Here is a 6145-nt window from a genome sequence, read left to right on the forward strand (position 1 = left end):
TGGCAAACAGAGGGAGAAAATGTAGAGGCAGTGAAAGACTTTGTATGTCTAGGCACAAAGATTACTGCAGATGCTGATCACAGCCAGGAAATCAGAGGATGTTTAATTCTTGGGAGGAGAGCAATGACAAATCTCAATAAACTAGTTAAGAGCAGAGACATCACAGTGACTACAAAGATCCACATAGTTAAAGCAATGGTGTTCCCCATAGTAACATATGGCTGCGAGAGCTGGACCGTAAGGAAGGCTGAATGAAGGAAGATAGATCCTTTTGAACTGTGGTGCTGGAGGAAAATTCTGAGAGTGCCTTGGACTGCAAGAAGATCAAAGCAGTCCATACTCCAGGAAATAAAGCCAGACTGCTCACTTGAGGGAATTATTTTAAAGGCAAAACTGAAATACTTTGGCCACATAATGAGAAGACAGGACACCCTGGAGAAGATGCTGATGCTAGGGAGAGTGGAAGGCAAAAGGAAGAGGGGCTGACCAAGGGCAAGGTGGATGGATGATATTCTAGAGGTGACGGACCTGTCCTTGGGGGAGCTGGGGGTGGTGATGACCAACAGGAAGCTCTGGCATGGGCTGGTCCATGAAGTCACGAAGAGTCAGAAGCGACTAGACGAATAAACAAAAATAAAGCAATTATTTTCAAGCCCACATAAGGTAGACCTAGATACTGTTCTGCTGTTGTTGGAAATTAAGGAGTATGCCTTTAAAGAGGAAACATGCAATAGAGCTATAACTATAGAAGCTGTAGGCTGGGTCCCCACATTATGCTAAGCCAACATGTGGTTTGTTTGGCTTTGGCTTAACATGCTGCACAGTGAATTTGAATGGAAATTTGTGGAATTACAAAGAATAAAAGCAAATCCAAACTAAAATGAGTTGCATTATCTCTTCCACTGTATGTTGTATCAATAAGAACTATTTTATTAGCAGTTTTTAAAAGTTACCATTGGCATCCCAGCCCAGTTGTTTGTTTGCTTGTCTTATCTATGCCAGAGCCACATGTTGTATAAAACTCACTGAGCAAACTATTTTCTACAACCAGTCTTATCTAGTCAGTAAGCCTGACACCAGGTTGCAGTGTTTATGTTCTCCTTAATCTTAGCTTAGGCAGAGTTTATCCAAATAGGACTTTCAGATCCAAATCAAATTATCTGTGCTTGAGAGCCACACCTGTTTAGGACACATCCTTTCAAAAACATTAGCATGTTTGATTTGGGCAAATATGAAAGCCCATATTTGCACAGGAAGAACAAGAATGATTGCTTTGGGTAACAAACATTTTAGCTGATCATGGTATGGCAGAGTGCCCATGGAGGTAACTTTAAAGACAGTCTTTTTGAAGGGCTCTCAGGAGACAAAAATCCATTTGAAGGCAACTGTTGTTTAAAGTCCAAGTCCATTAAAGATACAGAGCTTCAGCCTTGAAGTTGCCCATCAACAGATACCATCAGTATAGCAGCCTATGGTGGCACACGGATCACCTGAAAAGTCACTCTTTCTTAGGGCATTAAGAACAGGTGCATCTAGATACCCACATCTGTACAGATGCATGACCTCCTCTTTTTTTGGACTGACACATTTCCACTTTTTTTGGAAATATGTAAGTGGATGATATTTCATATCCTTTCTAGCTGATATGGGGGAAAATCAGCTTTGTTGTATTGGAACATTAACAGTGGTCCATAGTGGTTGAAATACCTTCCTCATAAAATAGCTACACAACAACTTTGCTGCATGGGCATATCTTTCCACTGACTTCTGCCAAAGAGAAGAAAAAATGGTGCCTGGCAAAGGAAGTTACTTGTATTATAATGCAGTAAAAGGGATTCACATGGTAGTTTGTGAAGGTTTGACATGAAATTATGAAAAGCACACTATTGATGAGAATCTCCTTTTTTTTTGCTGAGCTTACTGTGGGTTTACAGCTCAATGTGGGGTGTAGATCCATTCAACATGGCTTCTTCAATTAGCAATGAGTGTGGCTTAATGAGGTATGTGAAGTTCACTATGTTAAAAGAAACCATGGTTTAGATTATTTTGCTGATATCATCACAGAACTTTTTAAATCACAGCAAATGTTACATGCTAACCATGATTTAGACCGATATTGATCAGAAGGTGAACAAGCAAGGACCAATCAGTAGAATGCAGCAGTAAAAGTTGGACGTACTAGGCCTTGTCTGATACTTAGCTATGCCAGTTCTTGGGTTGTATTCACACAATACACTGTGTCACTTTGATTAAACATGGTTTAGTAAAATATATTACGGGGTCTGGATTTGCACAGCACATTAAACAATAAACAGACATATTGTGTTAGTCCAGCAGTAAAGTCCAGCAGCATGTTATGAATAGTTGTAAAAAAGAGATTACAAGAGGCATAAGAGACAACATATCTCCCTCACCACAAGAGGATTTTCTTGCATCTTTTCAAATATCAAATGCACAGGGGGGCCTTAATGATGAAAGACTGGACGCATATCATTTAATAAAAGTTCAAAAGTGGAGGAACATGAAATGATACTAAGGTTTGCAACAAAGGTTTTGAATATTTAAGAAACAGGTCATCTCAACACACTTTGGTTCCCCTCTTCACTAGCTTCTCCTCTCAAATGCATCTATTCTTTCCACTTCACTGTGTTTGGAAATATCTCTGACACCTGGCAATTGTGCTCCAGAGTATATAGCCCTGCTTTTCTTCCCTCAGATCCCTCTTCAAAACATACTTTTTTTTTCTTCTGAGAAACATGACTTCTCATGCACCACCCACTACTCCCTAGACTAGTGTTTCTCAACCTTGGTGAGTTTAAGATGTGTGGACTTCAACTCCCAGAATTCCCCAGCCAGCTCTGGCAGTTGAAGTCCACCCATTTTAAACTCGCCAAGGTTGAGAAACACTGCCCTAGACCCTTCTGCAGGATACAGAGGTAGGCATCCTTTGGTGCCCACTAGAGTCCCCACCTCCCTTCATTTTTAGATTCTTAAAAAAGTATAGGGAGCAGGCACACTGAAAAGCAAAGCCCCAAGCATATTTATTTGCAATTTCTTGGGGCCCCCAAAGATCACACTACAATGGCAAAGAACATCCTGGGGAGATCCACTCACCTTCTTGCAGGTTTTGACCTGCCAAAATTGCTGTCCGCAGTCCAGACGTTCTGCCACCCTCTAATCGAAGCCTCAATATGTATACATGAAACAAACAAACAATCTCCCATTTAGCCGCCCTTGATTTCCCTCCCCTTTCTCTGCTGCTTTCATTTGTCAAGACCCTCAGACTGTAAGACCCTCAGGACAGACCACTTTTTACAGCCAGATTAACCCAGATTCTGCTAACTGATTTTTAAAAACAAGCCTTGCTATCTTGCCACTCACTCTCTAGACTGGGGAAAAGGGACTATCTTTCGAACTTTGCTTATGTTAAGAGCTTCTTTGACAGTTCCCTGTAAATAGGTGAGCAAAAATGTCCTCCAGCTTTTCATAGGTAGCCCTACTTGGCTATAGTTAGATTGCAGAAGGAAACAAAGCGGCATGAAATCCTTCCCTTTCTGTTGTTATTCAAATACTTGTGTGATTGTGCAGCTTCTTGGTACCTCCAGCTATTATTTAATTTTGGCAATGAAAAGACAGTTCCAACTATGTGAAAATTCTCCCTTGGGGAAGAAAAATAGCTTGTTTTGCTTCAAGATTCAAGTATAGGGACTGCGAGCCACATTCTGGTATTTCTATATGCTTGTCTTCCACTGGGAACTTGGGATGAGCCTGGTTATTCTCACCAACAGGTTGATGTTGTTGGGGATTTTTTGCTGCCCAGGAAGGAAAGTTCCTAATGGTTTCATAAGCATAATCTTATTGTGATTTTTTTGGCTGGGAGATGTCATATTTATTTCTAACTTCTGCCATGTGTTAAGTCAATAAAAATATGGAGTTTGCTTAATTGTTCCACAGCCCTTTGCCCTGGCAGTTCTATCAGTGTTCCCAATGCATTGCCCAAAATGTGTGGGAGGCTGTTTCATAGAACTGGACTTTCCTTGTGATCTGAAAACCAAAGATTATGGAATGTTTGTTCCACTCCCTTACAGAGAGAGTTAGCAGATAACTGCACATATAAAAGCAGTTAGCAATTCACTGCGTCTGGTTTTCTTTAGTGACTGTAAAGTTTAACCAGTATTTATGGATGTGTCCGTTTAAGAGACCAGAAATTGAGCTCAACTCCTCTATCTTTACAGACTAAGCATAAACAGCCAATCTTTCTCTTGCTAATATATGAACTTTTGCTAAATAGGAGTCAGAATCTTTTCTCTATAAGAGCATGAGAGAAGGAAGACTATTAACTATTCTCAGTTAATAAGGTCATTGACTCTCACCAACAAAAACACAAGAAACTCCTCTCAAGAAAACATTAAAATTTATGGCATTATTTTCAACACATCCTGCAAATCCCAAGAGCCAAAATTATGAATAGACTGAGCAAGTGGTGCAGTGAGTTGTGTGCATTGAGAAAGGTGATCCCATAGCAATGTCTGGGCAAAATTCTGGGATCTAAACAAAACCTACCTCTCAAATCCTTTCCAGGCATTTCCTTTCATTCCTCTGTGCAAAGCAGTAAGGAAAAGACAAGCTGGCCTCACCCTGTTGACATGATGGGACTACTTGACAGGTCCTACTGACATGGTTCAAAGCCCGTTTAGATGCAAGAAAGCTGCTTTTCATGGGGGTGATAAAGACCAGAAAAAGGGGGTACACGCTTTTTCTTTCACTGACTTGGTTTAGACTGCAAATTATCCTATAATGAGGCTTTAAATGCATGAACAATGTCAATTAAAGTCAGCAAAGGGCAGTTAGAACAGGTCCTTGGCAGCTGAGCAAAGGTTTGAGTCCTTTCTTCCTCAAATTATTTCTGATGGCCCTCTCCCCAGTAGCTGCTCTTTCACTTCTCTGCACTTCAGTTCATCACAGTTGCAAGTATTTTCAGTAGGTTTTAGAAACAGGGCATAGCACTAATGTGGTTGTGAATAGCTGTCCCTGATTAGAACTGGCTGGTTCTCTGATGAACTGACTGTTAAAAAGTTTATTTTGTTACATACTTTCAGTGACTTGATTTATTCAGTGCTGGGCTACTTTTATCAGCCAAATGAACAAGGGACATACTTGTGGTCCTTGTAATAACTGTCTTGGGAATTTCCTCTTCCCAATAAGATCATTAGACGCAAGCTAAATAAGGGCATCGCTGCTTGCTTCTGAATGTTTGTGTATACAGTTATCAGCATGTGAATGACAATGTACAATATAACCATTATTTTTATTCTGGAATCCCCAACATATTGCTGCTGCTCAGGGAACTGGCTCTCTTACGTTTATTGGTAATGTCATCTGTTTCCAAAGGATTAAAATAGGAAAATATTTAGGACACTTTTACCAAACATTTTTTTTTCCTACCAGAGAAAATAATTTAAGAAACAAAAGATGGTCTCTTTTAACTGGTAGAAATTGGAGCCATCTATTTGGAGGCACTTATAGACAAAACAGATTTGGGGGAAAAAAAATTATAGTTGCTGAAGCACAATAGTGGGCTACTTTAATATTCTGCCAAATAACAGAAAAAGGTGTGTGTGTGTCTGTCTGTCTGTCTGGAATCTGAAATGCTTAATAGGTAACATGGTTTTGATAAAACAACAAAAAGACTTTTAACAAGCAGGTAGAAATGTATTTCCAGATGTTAGCAAATAAAAATAGTAGCAGACATATTTTCTTTAAAATTATAAACACACACACACACAGTGTAGATTAAACTGGTATTACTCCTAAAGGAAGAACAAGGTTTACCCTAAATACAATTGAGTATCTTGCAGAAACCTTTTTAAGTGACGAAAAGCTCTGTGTGTGCTTACACATGTGAATCCTATATGGATTGTCATTAAACAAAACAGGTATAACTATTAAATTCAAATATATAGAGAGGCAGGGCAATTCTATGAGTTACTCTACCAAGCCAGCTGCTTACAAAATCTGGTGCAAGAGTTCCAGATATAGGCACAATCACAATGCCATAAAAATGGCACTGAGCACCTATGACTGGAGTTATATATTCTTGAGTTGCTTATTGCTATAGTTGCCATAAAGGTAAGTGAAGACGGGC

Source organism: Candoia aspera, chromosome 4, assembly GCF_035149785.1.
Source record: "Candoia aspera isolate rCanAsp1 chromosome 4, rCanAsp1.hap2, whole genome shotgun sequence".
Classification (NCBI taxonomy): domain Eukaryota; kingdom Metazoa; phylum Chordata; class Lepidosauria; order Squamata; family Boidae; genus Candoia; species Candoia aspera.